This window comes from Pleurodeles waltl, chromosome 9 (genome assembly GCF_031143425.1).
Source record: "Pleurodeles waltl isolate 20211129_DDA chromosome 9, aPleWal1.hap1.20221129, whole genome shotgun sequence".
NCBI classification, from domain to species: Eukaryota; Metazoa; Chordata; class Amphibia; order Caudata; family Salamandridae; genus Pleurodeles; species Pleurodeles waltl.
The window spans coordinates 76165820-76183400 of NC_090448.1; positions in this window are offsets into that span (position 1 = coordinate 76165820).

Here is a 17581-nt window from a genome sequence, read left to right on the forward strand (position 1 = left end):
AGTCGACGACTGGCATATGAGGAGTCAAAGCACAATACCAGCCATTGTGAAGCATTTGAATGGAAAGAAAGCTTCACTAAGAAGTCTACATATTGTTGGTCAAGAAACTATTACCAACACCATATTAAAAGGTACAGCTGTGCCATGCAAAATAAAGTTATACGTTGTTCAGAGCATTAACACTGAAAGTGGATACAAAATGGTTTACAAAGTGTAGTCAAGGACAATCATAACTTACAGCACACAACTGCAAATAATAGAGCTGGCTGACAGAATGAGCAAAAAAAAGCATACTATTATTACACCTACCAGAGTCTTGATAAGTGGAGCGTTACAACCTCAGCTTTGGTCAGGGAGACCCAAGAAGAAACACTTGGGGTGTGATTACTGAGCTGTCCAATGTCTGAGGCAACACACCTCCAAAGCTGCCAGGTGGCGGCTCAGAACAACTCCTGGGTCTTCGTGAGTGACAATGCTCCGATGGAGACAAAGAAGAAGGTCAAAACTCCAAAGACTGTCTCGGATAACCCAGAGGCTGAACCATGGTTGGGCCTCAGTGATGATGGAGATTCCCAGGGACAGCTAACAGCATCTGACAGAGCTCTACCCTCACTGCCAGACACTTCCATAAACAGTTACAATGCTGATGCCTTCCTGAAACCACCACCACCTTTAGGTGCAACCAAAAAGCAAAATATTGGGAATAGATGGACAACTTGAATGGAGACATTTGAAAACTTCATTGGTGTAAACTGGAAGATTATCAAATATCTCAAAGGTTTGCTGGTGAAGGTGTGAAAGACACTATACATAAAATGCAGAGAACTGATGAAGTAATTTACCTTCAGATTAAAGATGCATTGAGTCTCAAGTTCAATCCAGTTCTATTTGTTGATTATGAATAATTTGTTTTCAGTCAAGAACATCAAAGAGTTGGTGGAAAGAATTTGTAGAAAGACTCGATGCACTCATCAAACACTAAGTTCAATTAATTTAATGATGAAGAAGGCATGCTTCTTAGAATCATTGATGGATGCTTGTCCAATTAATTTAGACAACAAATGCTGAGAGAAACTATTAGTCTAGAGCAAGTTTTGATGGCTGCCAGAGCTGAGGAATGTGCTGAGAGACAAACTGCTGAGGTGCCCAAAGCGAGCCAGTCATTAGTGTGGAAAGTGATCCAAAGAAAAAGACTGAAGAGCATAAAGTGATGTTTACACATAAAAAGAAGGTGGATTTGAGATGTGGATTTTCATATGAATGGAAGTGTCCCACAATTGGACAGATATGTAAAGGCTGTGGGAAAGAGAACCATTTTGTGATGGTGTGTAAAGTTGCGGGCGTGCCTAGACATATTTTTTTGATAATTTATTTATAAGGTGACACATATAGGGTAACCATCAATTACCCTTAGAGGCCGACACAGATCTTTGAACTCAGATAGGAGTGAGATGGTTATCAACAATGAAATCAAATCAATAAACATCACTTTTCAATATTGGAGTCAGTAACTCATATGAACCACGACCCATGTGGCCATGAATCCCCACACCAGTTTAGTAAAGTTTAAACATGTATTGCCCTTTAGATTAACAATGCTAAGATCACGTAAACCAAATGCAAGACCAAATGATAAAAGTACTTCAGTAACACAGGCCGACCAAACCTTTGGAAGAATCTCCGTCTAGACAAAATATTTATCATTAGGCATTCAAGAACCACCATGCAGAATAACTACAATAGCAAATGAATGATAGACATAGAATGCATTTAGTTATTGCTGATAAATTGTTATGAAACAGTCAAATTTAGAATGTGGCATCTTTAACTATTACCCCAATGCATGCTAAGCATGTTTGGTATTCATGCAAAAAGAAAAGAAGAAAAAAATTAATTTGGAAAACATCTGATAAGGACACTAACCAAAAATAGAGGTTGGATTTTTAAAAAAGAGAACATAGAAATCTGTTAGAAAAATAAATGCACGTTTGGTTATACCTCTCCTAAATGGATCACCAGGCAGCAATGTCTTCAACAGTGAAGCATCTTCTGGTCATCTTCATTGGACAATAAAATAATAGGGAACAGTTCAATAATGTTTGGCCTTAATGCATCTGAACTGTCAGTGGCAGAAAGCTAAAACACAGCTCATTATTACTCTGGCAAAATAAAGAAATCTGTAAACAGCTGAGAGCTGCAAGGCACACAGGAACAGAAGAGACTGAAACTTACATCACCTAATTCTGTTATATTAAACTCTTAAAAAGCAACTAGCTAAAACTTTATTGGTCAGTCTTTGGGGTGGCTTAGGTCAGATCCAATTAACTCTTCTCCACGTTCTCAGCTGTAACCTTCTTCATTTTCTGCATTCACCAGTAGTTCATCCTTTTTCAATACAGTCACCAGTTTCCGCAGCAGAATACATTTGTTGCAAATTACTCATAAGCCTATTCAAGAAGTCAGTAAGTCTTTGTTTCACGAGTACATGTTATCTGCAGGAAGCCAGACAAAATGTTACAATACAAGAACATAACTTTCCACAGTGTCGAAACACAGGATGCTTAGAAAAATAATTTCACAACGTTAGCATTTTAACCCCATTGGCTGCCCTGGACATAATGGTTATGTCCTGTGGCGCTGCGCTGAGGCACCACAGAAGTAACTACTACATCCTGGGACCAGCCCTCGAGGGAAGCTCTAGTGCTCCCCTTGAGGGCCTCCCCCCCAGGCCAGGGCAGGGCTGGAAGGGGAATCGCTTCCTGACCCCCCGACTCTAACAACGTCAGCGCATTGACATCATCAGGAGGTGCCAGACGCATTGGAAGCCATTTGCTTCCAGCACCTCGTGGGAAGAGGAGGTGAGTTCCTCTATTTTGTTTAGGTCCATCTGCCCCAAGGGGTGGCAGAATCCACTTAGCACCAGGGATCATGTGTGTGTGTATGTGTGTGCTTTTTGTGGTGGGGTGGCCCCTTGGGCAAGGGTCTCTCCCCAAGGGGGGGCAATATTATTTACACCATTTCTGCCCTCATTGGGGGCAGATCGCCCTATTATTTTTTGGGCAGAAGCCACTAAGGCACCAGGTTTTTATTTTTTTTTTATTTCTTTTGTGTGGGGGGGTGGCCCCTTGGGCAAGGGATTCAGCACAGTACTGGTGGCCATTTCTGCCCCCCTTGAGGGCAGATCAGCCTGGTTCTTTTAGGCCCTTCTGCCACCGGGGGGGCAATGACCACTAGACACCAGGGAACATTTCTAAATCTTTAGTGGCGGGGTGTTTGTCAACTGGCGAAGTATTTCCATTTGTTAATATAACAGTTTATTTCTCCTTTTTTGTTCTAGTGCAAAGCTTTTGCTTCCTTTGCTGTGGCTCATTGCGATTTTGGCTGTGGTTGACCTGCGGTTTGTGTAGTTGCATATTTTAGGTAAGTAAAAACAATTTACTCCAAATGACTATTGTTGCCATGCATTAATGACATTTTGTAAGTGTTGTACTAAATGCAGGATTGTTTGTGAAATTGTCTTTAGATTAGTGCACAATGATATTTGTGTTGTCTTATGTATAATTTTCTTTTCTTTTTTCTTTTTAGTGGGATATCATTGGTGATTGTTGTGGCTGTGCAAAGTAGTTGCTGGTGAGTCTAGCTTTTTCAGGCAAGTGAGTGGTATAGTTTTTGAGTTTATAACTCTTAGTGATAAAGCCACTTTGTTTATTACTTATTTTACACAGTTCTGGTTGTTGGTGGTGCATTTGTCCAGTTACTTTTCGTAGGAAGGATCATGGCTAGCTGTAGGATGACTCCTGCCCAGGTTGTTGGTGTGCTTTTTGAGTTGTCTTCGGACCATGATTATGAGACTGGCTCTGCATCTGAGGCAGAGGAGGAAGTGCAAGATTCTGGAAGTGACTATTCTGTCAGAGAGGAATCATCTAATGATGAAGCCATTCTCAGTGCTGATGAAGTGCCTGTTTTAGAGGAGGACACTGATGTGCCAATGGTGCAGCAGCCAGAGGCCGAAAGGCTTCCCATTGGAAGACCTGAACTCTGGGTTGCCCCAAACATGGAGCAGCCACAGTTGCCTGCATTTACTGGTCTCCCAGGGTGTAGAGTGAATACAGAAAACGTTTTGCCTGTCAATTTCTTTGAGTTGTTTCTGTACAATGTATTTTTGGAAGAGATTGTTGAGCAGACTAATTTGTATGTAGAGCAGTATTTAAGGGACAATGCTGCCAGACTTAGGCCACACTCTAGAGCTAGCCAGTGGATTCCACAAATCTGGAAGAGTTGAAAAAGGTCTTGGGTTCCACTTTTTTGATATACCTGATAAGGAAGCCACCACTGTCTTCATATTGGTCCACTAGTCCCTTGATGGCAACTGCTATATTTCCTGCAACCATGAGTCGTAACCGGTATGAGTTTCTTCTTCGGAGGATGCATTTTGTTGATAGTGCTTTAGCCTTGCCACAGGATCACCCTGATTGTGACAGTCTTTTTAAGATTAGACCTATCCTTGATCATTTTGTAGTTGGTTTTCAGAGGCCTTTGTTCCAGGTAAAGAAATAGCAGTTGATGAACCTTTGGTCCTGTTCAAGGGTCGTTTTTTTTAGGCAGTACATTCCTAGCTAGAGGGCATGGTATGGAATTAAATTGTATATGCTGTCTGAAAGTAGTACAGGATATCTTTATAATTTTCAGGTCTACACTGGTAGTGATTCCAGTTTTGATCTCCCTGGTTGTCTGCCCACTTTTGGAGTTAGCTTGAAAATTATGTGGAAACTTGGTAGACGACTGTTTAACAAAGGTCACCATTTGTATGTAGATCATTTCTACACTGGAGTGCAGTTGTTCAAGGAATTGTACAGAGTGGAAACTGTTGCTTGTGGCACAATCCGCTCTGCTCCAGAAAGGCTATCCAAGAGAGCTTGTCTGTAAAAAACTTGAGAAGGGACAGTGCAGTGACTTGTGGAATGATGAGCTGCTAGCTCTGAAATTTGCAGACAGGAGGGATGTCTACATGCTATCTAACATCCATGATGAGAGTACTTCACCTGTGGCTGTTTGGGGTCAAGTTGCTGAAGTGCGCACACCTGTGTGCATTTTAGACTACAATAAGCACATGAGTGGTGTTGATAGAGTAGATCAGAGGTTGGAACCTTACACTGTTGCTCGTAAGGCTTATGTTTGGTGGAAGAAATTAGCAGTTCACCTGTTCCCATCGGCAACTTTTAATGATTTTGTTGTGTTCAAGAATAGTTCTCCAGAATCAAGGATGACATTTGTGAAATTTCAGGAGTCTGTCATAGCGAGCATTGTTGTGCTGGAACAAGAGTTCCTAGAGAAGCAGAGGTGGAGGATGTGGCTAGATTGAAAGATCTCCACTTTGGTGAGCACATTCCTCCCACGGCCAGAAAATACTTTCCTGCTAAGAGATGTAGAGTCTGTGCTCGAAGAGGTATCTGGAGGGAGACTAGGGTGTACTTCCCTGATTGTCCTTCAAAGCCTGGGCTGGGTGTGGGTGGCTGTTTCAGGAGTTACAACACTCAAAAACATTATTGGGAACTAGCGTGAGCGCAAGCTGCCTGTTTTATTTTTTCATATGGCAGTTTCACAGTTGCCATTACTGTCATGTATTTAGTTACAGCTTTTGTGTTTGTAGTTTTGTACTTATTTCTAATTGGTTAGTGGTTTCTTTGTTGTTAAAAAAAAGTGATGGCGGTGTGCGCAGAGTGGCGCTTGGCTGGCGGTGTGTGCGGAGTGGCGCTTGGCTTGCAGTGTGTGTGGAGTGGTGCTTGGCTGGCAGTGTGCGTTGAGTGGCACTTGGCTCGCAGTGTAAATAGTGACTTGCTGTGGGCCACTGAAACACACTGCTAAACAAACGCCAGTCCACATACTCCCATCACCTGGTGTGATTGCTGTGACAGGCATGTGGGCGCATGTCTGACACAGCAAGTGATGGGCCCTTGAATGGGGTTGTCTGTTTATGCGAGTGTTGTAATGTGCTGGGCCCGCAACTGGCAGCGTGAATGGTCTTGTGCATGTCATGTATGAAAGGTGTGTGAATGGACTGTAAAGCAGTTGGTGCCTTGTCGCAGCTTTACAGCTCACGAGCTGTGAGTCATTAGTTCAGTTTTTTTGGTCTTTCAGTTATTGAGAATGCATTTCATTTTTGTGAAATCTCTTGTTAATAAAATTTGATCTACTGAACCATCACTCACCCTTGTGCCAAATCCAACCATTATTTGTGGTAAAAATGAGAAAACCTTCTCTGGTGTAATCAGGCGTTGCAGCACACCCATGACATGCTAGGTGTCTCGGGCGGGACCCTGATGATGAAGCATGCCACCAACTTGGTGGGTTGGTGAGGGGTCTTTTTAACATAACCTAAGTGCATTTCTTTTCACAATTTTAGTGTTTGGAACATCACAGAAGGACGCAAACAAATCAACATGATCTATTATATAAAACTAGCTGTGTTTTCAGGAGGGGATGGCATCTGCTTGGTCCCGGGTGCAGCCTTCATCTAGGGAAACCTACCATACACTTGGGTAGATCCCCAACATTTGCTTACCCAGAATCCTCTGCAAACCTCAAAATGTGCTTAAAAAAGCATATTTTCCACACTTTTCTTTGTAGAATCATCGGGCCGCCACAAATTTCCTACCACCCAGCGTTCTGCTTAGTCTAGCAAATTAAATGATGCCTCACTTGTGTGGGTCCCCAAAGCAGAGTCAGCCTAAAAATGTATAAAAGAAAAAATGGTGTTTATCAACTCGCTGTGCTAACCCCTCAATCTCTACAGGTCTTTGACCTTTTCCTGTTGCTGGCTCCCGGGCCACACACACAATTGAAGTATCATTTTTATCGGGAGACTTGAGGAAACACTGGGTGGAAGGAAGTTTTTGGCTCCTCTCACTTCCAGAACTTTCTATCACCAAAATGTGAGGAAAAAGTGTTTTGTTGCCAAATGTTGAGGTTTGCAAAGGATTCTGGATAAAAGAACCTGGTGAGAGCCCCACAAATCACCCCATCATGGATTCCCCTAGGGGTCTAGTTCGGTAGGTTTCCCTAGGTGCCAGCTGAGCTAGAGGCCAAAATCCACAGCTAGACACTTTGTAAAAAACAGGTCTGTTTTCTTTGGGAAAATGTGTATGTGGCCATGTTGTGTTTTGGGGCATTTCCTGTCATGGGAACCAGGCCTACCCACACAAGTGAGGTACCATTTTGATAGGGAGACTTGGGGAAACGCTGGGTGGAAGGAAATTTGTGGCTCCTGTCAGATTCCAGAACTTATTTGCCAAATTTTGAGGTTTGCAAAGGATTCTGGGTAACAGAACCTGGTGCGAGCCGCACAAGTCACCCCATTCTGGATTCCCCTGGGAGCCTACTTTTCAGAAAAGCATAGGTATGCTAGGTTTCCCTAGGTGCCGGCTGAACCAGAGACCAAAATCCACAGCTAGGCAGTTTGCACAAAACAGGTCAGTTTTCTTTTGGAAAATGTGATGTGCCCATGTTGTGGTTTGGGACATTTCCAGTCGCAGGCACTAGGCCTACCCACACAACTGAGGCTCCTTTGAGATTCCAGAACTTTCTATCACCGAGATGTAAGGAAAACGTGTTTGTTTTGCTAAATTTTGAGTTTTGCAAAGGATTCTGTTTAACCGAACCTGAGAGCCCCACAAATCACCCCATCCTGAATTTCCCTAGGTGTCTAAATAAAAAAAATGCACAGGTTTGGTAGGTTTCTCTAGGTGCCGGCTGAACTACAGACCAAAATCCACAGCTTGGCACTTTCCAAAAAACACGTCAAATTTCAATGTAAACATGTGATGTGTCCATGTTGTGTTTACTTTTGGCGGGCAATAGGGCTACCTGTGCAAGTGAAGTACCATTTTTATCAGGAGACTTGGGGCAACACAGAATAGAAGAACAAGTGTTATTGCTCCTTGTCTTTCTCTTAATTTTTTCTTTCCAAATGTAAGATGGTGTGTAAAAAAAACATCTATTGCCCTGTAATTCACATGCTTGTATGGGACCCCAGAATTCAGAGATGTGCAAATAACCACTGCTTTCCAACACCTTGTCTTGTGCCCATTTTGGAAATACAAAGGCTTCCTAAATACCTATTTTTCACTCTTTTTATGTCACCAAATGAATTGATGTATACCCGGTGTACAATGAAAACCCATTGCAAGGTGCAGCTCATTTATTGGCTCTGGGTACCTTGGGTTCTTGATGAACCTACAAGCCCTACATATCCCCGCAAACAGAGGAGCTCAGCAGACGTAACAGTATATTGCTTTTGAAAATCGGACATCGCAGAAAAAAGGTACAGTAAAACGTGGAAAAAATGGCTGTTTTGTTCACCTCAATTTCAATATGGTTTCATTTCAGCTGTTATTTTCTGTAGGAAAACCTTGTAGGGTCTACAAAAATGACCCCTTGTTGTATTTAGAATTTTGTCTACTTTTCAGAAATGTTTAGCTGCCTGGGACCCCGTGTTGGTTTCACATTCATTTCTGTCACTAACTGGAAGGAGGCTAAAAGCACCAAAAATAGTTATAATGGGGTATGTCCTAATAGAATGCCAAAACTGTGTTGAAAAATGTGGTTTTCTGATTCAAGTCTGCCTGTTTCTGAAAGGTGGGAAGATGGTGATTTTAGCACCAGAAACCCTTTGTTGTTGCCATTTTCAGGTAAAAAAAACCACAAGCCTTCTCCTGCAGCCATTTTTTCCCATTTGTTTTAAAATAACGAAATGTGTGCTGTATTTTGGCTAATTTCTTGGTCTCCTCCAGGGGAACCCACAAACTCTGGGTACTGCTAGAATCCCAAGGCTGTTGGAAAAACAAAGGATGTGCCGGGGAGGAGATCTGTCTCAGCAGATGGTGAAACAGGATGGGAGAGAGCAGCCAAACTTTTCTTCAAAGGCGGTAAGGACATTTGGAGCAGCTCAGGACCTCCCCCACGTCCTGCAAACCCAGACAACAAGGTGCCCTCTTTATTAGATTAGAAGAGGGCAGGATAGGGGTGTGTTAAGGATTTTTAGCCACACCAGTGGGTGGGCTCATCCACACCTAACCTCCAAAATTCAGTTTTAGCCATGTTGGATTTTTAAAATATGTTGCTCCTTGGGATTGATTTTTGCCACGCTTCCCAGGAAGTCGTCATCCAAGGGGGTAGTGCCTACCTGTGATTGGACGGTCGCCTCCCCCTGTTTTTCACCCCACGAGCAAGGATAAATATGGCAAAGCTGCACTAACACCTCAGATCCCTGCTAGAAGAAGATACTGGGGAAGAAGGACTGCCCTGTGGGACCCCTGGCCTGCAACACTTCACTCAAAAGGACTGCACGAGGTCACACTTTGGGCTTCAACAAGTAAATAACTTTGCCTTGCTTTTGCAACTCCAGGAGTGGACTCCCTGTAAGCTACCATTACAAAAGAGCTGCCCAGAGCCCCCTGTTCAAGTCCTGCAAGAAGAGCCCAACTGATTAGCGTCCAGTGGCCATTTGAGGATTCTGAACAGGTGCATTCTGGGAATTGTAGTCCCAACTCCCAAGGAGCAACTCAGAGCTTCTTGAACCTTGGATCAAGTCGTGGACACTTTAAGGACCCCAAAAAAGGACCTCTGGAAGAAGATCCAGAAGTCTGGAGACATTTGGAGCAACAGTTGTAAACAGCTCTATAAGTTGAAGAGATGCATTGTGGGTGTTGTAGTCCCAGACCCCAAGAGGCAAACTAGAGCCTCTGAACCCTTGGCTGGTAAAAATGTAAACAATTCTTATACTGTAAAGTGGTGTTGGATTTTTATTGTGATTTATTTATTTACTGTTTTGTGATTTGTAAGTGCTTTACATACCAGTCTCCTAAATTAAGCCTTGTCGCTCCAAGCTACCAAGGGTTGAGCTAGGATTAATTTATTGAGACCTGAATGGACCTAGTGGGGGGTTGTGGTCTATTGCTAAGTGTAGGTACTTACCTACCCTTACTAATAATCCACTTTCCAACAGAGACCTTTCATTATCACAAGTGGTGCATCAATAAATATAATGCCTGAAGAGAAATACAATGATCTGTCTCCACTAATGTGGCTACGCTGTAAAAGACCAAAGTGTATACTTGGGCTGCATCTGCGCCCATAAACCGTCAAGGTTCATTTGTAGCAACAGTGAAACATAAGAAAACAAAGGTACAAGCACTGATCCATGTGCTTCAAAGTTCAGCATCAAATGCCCGTTTGCTTAGTTTCAACATGGCTGCTGACATGGTACTGATTATGTGAGTTACAACATGAATGTTCATCAAAAAATAGACAGTCAATGCTGTTCATTGTTTCATGGTTTAGGAAAGTTAAAGACTATGAAAGTAAAGCTGCATATTAATGAGGATGTCCCTCCTATTGCGCAGAGACAAAGACAAGTCGCTTTTAATTTGTAAGAAACCGTTAAAAAAGAACTTGAATCATTACTTATTCATGATATTACTGAACGTTTCACTGGTCCAATACCATGGGTTTCTTCCATTGTAGTAGTGACTAAAAAAGGACAGTGAAGGAGCTGTGCGAATATGCGTTAACATGGATCAGGCAAACAAAGCAATTGAACAAGAACGACATCCAGGGCCACACTTTGCTGACATGATAACGCAATTGAATGGTGGCAAGGTCTTTTGTCGACTTGATCTAAATAAAAGGTATCATCAGATAGAACTTGAAGAAAGCTGCAGGTACATTAACAAACTTTTCTACATGTGTTGGTTTGTTTAGATACAAGAGACATTAGTTTTGACATGTCATTGGCTGCAGAACTTTTCCATGACTTTATTAAATGTATCATACAGTCTGTTGTGAATGCATTCAACTATGGCGGTGACATAGTAGTTTTCAGAGTTACACAGAAGAAGCATGATAGAGCTCTCACACAAGTAGGTCAATTACTCAGTGATGCAGGTTTGACTTTGAATGTAGACAAGTGTGATTTCAATATGACAAAACTGAAATTCTTAGGCTGTATTTTTACTGATGGGGCTATGATGCCTGATCCTGCAAAAGTACAAGATTTGTCAAATGCTGATCCCCCACAAGATTTTTCAATGCTACGTTCTTCTCTTGGCATGGCCACTTACCGTTCAAGATAAATACAAGATGTTGCCACTGCTAGTGCTCCACTACGAGAGTTGACAAAGTAAAATGTTTCTTTTCAGTGGTCACAAGAATCGGAGAAAAGTTGCCAGAGAATCAAACATGCCGTTGAAAATGCCACTGAAATGGCATGCTTCAATCCAAAGCTTCATACAGAGTTGTGGTTAAAGAATGTTTGGCTGTATTATGGGCTTGTGAACATTTCAATGTAATCCATGTACAGAAAGCCTTTTATGCTGGTAACTGATTATCAAGCTTTGCTGACAATTTTTGGCAATCCACGAGCCAAGAAGCCTCCTACCATTGAACTTTGTGGGACTACGATTACAAGAGTACCATTATACAATTGTACATCATCCAAGAAAGGATCAGAATCAAGCTGACTACTTTTTGGGAGTGCTTATACAGGGTGATGGTACTCCATCCAAAATGCTGGAGGCCTACGTTGATTTCATGGTCAAGTCAAGTACACCAGCTGCTATATCGTTAGCCCAGCTTGTCACTGTCATGATCCATGATAGTGACCTGCTGAAGTTTAGGCACATAATTACACACCAGTTGTGGAACAAACACATTCAACCTCTCACTAATGATGGTCAATATCAAAAATGTCAAAGATGAATTGTCCATAACTCAGGTAGGAGTTATACTGCGATGGTCAAGCATGCTGATTCTGGAGAGTCTGCGACAGAAAGTGATTGAAGTGGCTCACAAAGGACATCGTGGTGTCAGTGCTACAAAGACAGCTCTCCAAGACAGTTTGTTTTCCATAAGTAGATGAAAGAGTTGAAAAGGGACTCCAGGCCTGTCACATATGTGATTGCCTGGCAATCAGTGTTACTCAACATACTCTGAACATGTCAGAGCTCCGTAGACAATAATGGGAGAGAATAGCCATCAATTTCTTTGGTCCACTTGATAATGGACATCATCTAATGGTGAATGTAGATGAATACTCACGTTTTCCTTTGATTGAAGATCTCTCATCCACGACTCATAAACAAGTTGTTGAAAAACTAGATGGCATATTTATGACATGGGGCATCCCAGCCATGTTCTGATAATGGCCTGCCCTTTAGTAGTAAACAATTCAAAGAGTTCTTGGTGCATCTGAACATCAAACATGAAAAGATTACACCTTTATGCTTGCAGGCTAATGGACTTGTTGAGCCGGCTCCCGTGTTGCGGCCGACATCCCCGCTGGGCCGGCGGGCAGAAACTTGGTTTCCCCCGCCGGCCCAGTGGGGATGTTGTGATGGCCACCGCAGAAGTGCGGCCCCATTGGCGGCCGCTGCCGGTTACAACTTGGCGGGCGGCAAAGTTGTAATGAGGGCCTTAGTGTTGCTTCCTGACCTTTATAAAGTCTGTTATGTATATGTGTTACTTCTTGAGGACAGTACATGGTTTCCAAAGGGAGAGATTGAGAGTCTCTGAGCCTCTCAAATAATTCATCCTCTCTTGTGGGGTGTGTTTAGGGTGGAGTTGAGCTTAAAATAGCTTGCAGATGAAGGAAGGTCAGCCTCTTCTGTACTCAGCAGATCTTAAAATTGTGGGACCTTGATAAACTCTAGTGCTGGCTCAAGTGCCCCAAAATGGCTGTGTCCTGTTCTGCTCTGGAATGTACAAAATCTTAGCTCTAGTGATCTTATAGGATAAACTACAGAGACTATGATCCAAGTCTGTGACCAATAGTTGCAGTTCCTCCATAGAAGGAACAAGGGAAGAGACCCACTCCAAACCTTCGTTGCCTCAGTCTACATCTAATTTTTAGGACCAACCTAGACAGAACTTGCACTGTCTCTTTGAGACATGTTGAATACACTTTGTGATGTTACAGCCCGCACATTACTTTTCATTTGTTTCTTTCAGTGTCCTTCAAAAATCCTTACTTCTAAGTGGTTAATCATTCCTATTTGTCCCTCCTTTTCATCGGTTGTTCACTCTCAAAGCAGCACCCCATTACTTGTAGGCTTCCACTTGTCCAATTTTAGCAACTGTAAAGGAGACTATTTTTTTTTTGTCTAAGAGCATTCCACATGAGAGCTCAATGTTTTCAGTCCCTCCGAGCTCAGAATTCCATTTCTGTAAACAGGGCTGTAATTCTTATTGTCTCCTCATATTTGCTGTGCATTCAAATACTGAGACGAAATGTCAGACACTTCAGATGCTGTTTTGAAGGGCATCTCTCTCATTTTCTCTGACTTCAAAGGATGAGGATTTCCCCAAAACCCATCCTGCTTCGCTGCTTGTTGCTTTAGCGAGCCTCGGTCACCTGACCTTTTGCAGTCCAACCTTACAGCACAGTTAAAGGCAAAGCTTGGACAACTCCTGTGCATTTTCTTCTTCGCTTGTCTATAAAATGTGAACTCAAGTGACCCGAAGCTGTTGGACCACTTTACCTGAGCACTGGTTACGTTACACAAGTTCAGATTAATGTTTTGTGGCATATTTATAGAGCATGAACTTGACTTACCAGAAGGTATTGGAGTGCTTTACAAAAGCACCATATACATTACAAAAGGTTAAGTTAATTTTTTTGTTTTTAGGTGCGTGGAGATTAAGTGATGCCGGCGCCAGCCATGTTTATCCACTATTTCCCCTCTACCTGACAAATGGGAGCAGCATTCATCCCTCCCACGCCTCCCATGTCAGTGCATGCGCACCGCGCTGCCTTTTGCTATTGTCCCCCTCCTCTCCCATCTCTAATTTTAAAGCACATTCACTGCAGCTCCCCAGGGACTCTGAGACATTTTTTATTATACAATGTGAAAGCAAGCGACCCAAAGGTGTTGGAGGATTTTACATGAGCACTCATTACATTACACAATATCAGACCGATTTTTGGGGACATTTTTATACAGTGCAAACTTAACTGACCCGAAGGCATTGGAGCACTTACAAAAGCGCCAGTTACATTACACAAGGTCAGGTTAAATGTTTTGTTTTTAAGTGTGTGGCGATTAAGTGATGCAGACACTGTACCTGTTTATTCATTATTTCCCCTCTACCTGACAAATGGGAGAAGTATTCATCTCCCCACACCTCCTTCCATGTCTCTGCATGCCTGCCCCACTGCCTCTTCCTGTCATCCTCCTCCTCCCAGAGTTCTAATTTCAAAGCACATTCACAGCAGCTCCACAAGGACAGTGAGGTATTTTTTATTATATAATGAGAACGACCTGAAGATGGTGAAGTTTTTTACTTGAGCACTAGCTACATTACACAATGTCAGATTACTGTTTGGGTGCATTTTTATAAAGCACAAATTCGACTGACCGGAACGTATTGGAGTGCTTTACGAAAGCACCAGATACATTGCACAAGGTCAGGTTTATGTTTTGTTTTTAGGTGTGCAGAGATTAGTGATGCAGACGCCCTCCCTATTTATTCATTATTTCCCCTTTGCTTGACAAATGGGAGCATGTTGTTGTTGTTGCTGAGTCCAGTGCTTCTATACCCAGGAGGTTGGGGCCGAGGGCTGGTCGGGGGCTTGATGGTAAACGGACAGTGCAAGCAGTGTTATGAATGGAAAACTCTGGAGAAGGGGGTCTGGTGAATAGAGGCCTGGGGAGAAGGGATGTGACGTCTCCATCATTGGAATGAACTTCATTGCCTTAGTTCATAGGCTGTTCAATACTCTAGTGGTGCAGTCACACACAGAATATTATAGTGCTGTTGACTTACGTTGAGGCACTTGCCTTTCTGTCTGTGCGTTAAAAAGCTTTGGAATGTGTCCATAAATGTTTCCTGAGGCAAGCATGTATTTCAGAATCAGATTGCATGATCCAGTGTGTAGTAATTGTATAGCTTTTCAATCCCTGGGGGCACAGCACCTAGAATAATGTGCTAAACACTTATAAGGTCCTATGCTATGCCAATGCTTGTTTATCTATTGCAGCCTTCAAATGAAAGTAAACAAACTCATCAATAATTTCTTTACATGCTAAAGTTGGTATATCTAGAGGACTCACATGGGCTGTATAGTACATGTGTCAGGCAGTGGCTATTACTTCCCGTCCTCACACAGATGCAATAACTACCTTATAAGTGGCATTAGTGTCAAGCAGTGTAGCATGTCAGATAATAGTAAATTGGGACCTGTCAGTCATGCACCCTATGGCCCCATCAGAAGCCACTGAGCCTCTCTTCCTATCTGAGCTCCTGACTGGGCATAAAGTTGCAGACCTCGCTGTAGTCTCAATAAGGATGGAGACCTTTAAGTAGCACAAGGGCCATGAAGTGAAGGAGGAGATAACATTGTTAACAAAAACCTGTGGGCAGGTGAAACTGGCATAGAAACCGATGCTCATGATTGAACATGACATGCAGCTTTTGAAATGCAGCAATTACCTCTTAGAAAGCGACAAGGCCGGTGTGGCCGTACTTGGCTTTAGGCATTTCCCCATGAAGGCTGGAAAGGTGGGGGCTGCTTTTGTTACTGGGTTGCGTTTTTGTAGCAGTGCAAGAGTTTTAAAAGCACTACTGTGTTCCTTGTATATCCAACAGTTTTCAGGCAACAATAAAAGTGCCAAGATAACTCTGGTGATTAATGTACCTGCTAGGGAGAGGTGAGGGTTTTGTCTAATGGCAGTTTTGACTCATTTAAGGTAGTGCAGAGGGTTAATATGCCTGCGGTAAAGAACGTGTACTATGCATATTGCAGAACAGTATTTTATGTGCATATCTCAGCGGGATAGTGCTTTTACCGGATAGGTCCTTTTGTTACTGTTCAGTTCATAATTTACAATCATATTCTAGCACAATGAGCTATGAACTGCCATCAAAGAATTGCATGCAAACTGCATGGTACAGATTGGAAAGTTATGCTTTTTGACAGTCTTTGATTATCCTAATTTTGCTAAAAAGGGTTTGTTTGAATAGAAATAAATTGTTATTATTAAAGTCAACCCTAACCATTGTGTTATAATCTGAATCCCGAGTTTATGCTTCCCCGGACACTCTTTAAAAATGCCTACCAGTGAGGATGACATGTGAAGCCTACCCCTTCTAGTCTCATTTGTCAACATTTTCAATACATTGATTTACACATGTATAATTCATTGTCTCTATATGCATATATGATCTAAATTCTTGAACACCATACAAGAGAAGCACTATGAAACAAATTAAATACATGTAAGAGAGGGGCTATGGAGGGGTATAAGGCACTGTTAGAGGCTGATGGTGAGATCATCATTGAAGAACCCCCAAAAATATTGCTGTATCCTGGTGCACTGTAAGATCACCATTTACTATGCTTTAAGAACTAATACAATTGGAAATATAATGCAAACTGTGTTGCAGAATGCACCATTTGTACCATTTTCACAAGTTTGCTTGTGGGGAGATCCCCCAATCCCCATTGTAGTGGTCAGGTTCACTGGTTATGCACCCTATGGGGGCTGTTCTGACACAATTTGCCAGGGATGCTTTGGGTTCCCAGCCCGACCCTGGAAAGTGCATGGAAGGGTGAGTGTTGTATTGTCTTGCATGATTTACAACGGAATGCTTCTGACTCCCAGCAGACTCCATATCATTGTGAAGTAATCACTAGAATAGAATGCAATGAAAGCTTGGTTTAGGGGTTTGTATTTCACAGGTGCATACAGAGGAATAAAGACATGTGATGTATAGCTCCATGTGTGATGTAGTCATTGGTGGGTACCTAGGTTGGGGAAGATGCTACAAGTGTGAGTCCTGAAACGAGTTTTTCACAAACATACTGCTTCTGTTTGTGCGTTGTTGCTTTGAGAGTTACAAGGTACTTCACATTTGTAAGTAGGTCTCTCGCCTTCTGAACCATTCACAGTCTTGAAATGAATAGCCCCCTTTCTCTCCAGCACCTAGCGGTGGATCAGTGTACAGAGAAGTGCATTGTATCCTGACTCTTCGTAATGCTGTAGGGGTGTGGCAGTTCCTTAGTTACATATTTGTCATTAGGTCTCTAGTTTAATATTTGATTGCATATTTGCTGGTTTTGAATGTTACAATGTTTTAATGGATGCCTTAGCTCTGTGTCCTGGTGAATGGCAGAAAGGCCATGGATTAGGAAACCCCATGCATTAATCATCCATTTTGATTCTTTTGACAACTCAATCATCATATACAGAAAAGCAGCTGGTTTTTACACACCATCCTAAACCTGGTTGTTTTGCCATTCTGTTGTTACTGACCTCTAAACAAAGCTGCATTCTTAATAAATGATGGACATTTTTAAAAATTACTTTGTTGAAATATGAAAGCTTCCTAGACAATTTGCAGACTCACAGCTTCTCATTCTTCAGATGTGCAAAGGGTTCTTAGGCCAATAAAGTGCCTCCCTCAAGCTACTGCATTTACATCAAATATTGACCATTATGGATAGATAATGGTACTTACTTTTAGTAATTTAATGATAGTTTTGCACAGTGCTGACAGTCCCAGAGTCTTCTCCAAAGCTCTTTGGAGG